Source organism: Talpa occidentalis, unplaced genomic scaffold (genome assembly GCF_014898055.3).
Source record: "Talpa occidentalis isolate TD23 unplaced genomic scaffold, MPIMG_talOcc4v2.1 talOcc4.10, whole genome shotgun sequence".
Taxonomy (NCBI): Eukaryota; Metazoa; Chordata; class Mammalia; order Eulipotyphla; family Talpidae; genus Talpa; species Talpa occidentalis.
The window spans coordinates 15,148,365-15,148,983 of record NW_023600993.1 but is presented as its reverse complement, the minus strand read 5'-3'; the positions used below and the strand labels follow the sequence as shown (position 1 = coordinate 15,148,983).

General features: G+C 34.7%; 1 non-coding gene across 1 annotated transcript; it reads left to right on the top strand.

The window, feature by feature from the left end:
- Positions 1-164, top strand: LOC119237738 (U1 spliceosomal RNA). The gene has a single exon (XR_005123385.1). It is a non-coding gene; the product is annotated as a U1 spliceosomal RNA (small nuclear RNA).
- The last annotated feature ends 455 nt before the right edge of the window (positions 165-619 follow it).

Below are 619 nucleotides of genomic sequence, written 5' to 3'. Positions count from 1 at the left end.
ATACTTACCTGGCAGGGGAGATACCATGATTATGAAGGTGGTTTTCCCAGGGCGAGGCTTATCCATTGGCCTCCGGATGTGCTGACCCCTGCAATTTCCCCAAATGTGGGAAACTCGACTGCATAATTTGTGGTAGTGGGGGACTGCGTTCGCGTTCTCCCCTGAAAAAAAAATATTGTCAGAGAAAGGTCAGTGATATGCATTCATTCATTCATTCATTCATCCATTCAATGTAGCATTTAATGAATGTCTACTATGAACTGGTTAATACAAAATTATAAAGAACCTAGAAAAAAAAGCTATAAAAGGTAAGAAAATGTGCACAATCACTGTGTAAATAAGGAACTTCACTTTAGAATTCGATGTTGATCTCTTTTAAAAGATTTAAAATGGTCTTGACTGTGAAGGAAATGTCTTTTGACTAATCAATACTGACAACTAAATTTTCCAGCATAGAAATGGAGGTAGAAGCTATGCTTTCAGGCCACATTCTCCCAAGGTGTATCCAGCTACTTATATTTATGGACAGATGAGTTGTTTCAAGATTTAAAGGAATATATTTTTTTTTATTTAAGATTTTTATTTTTTATTTATTTATTTTACTTATTTATACAAGCAC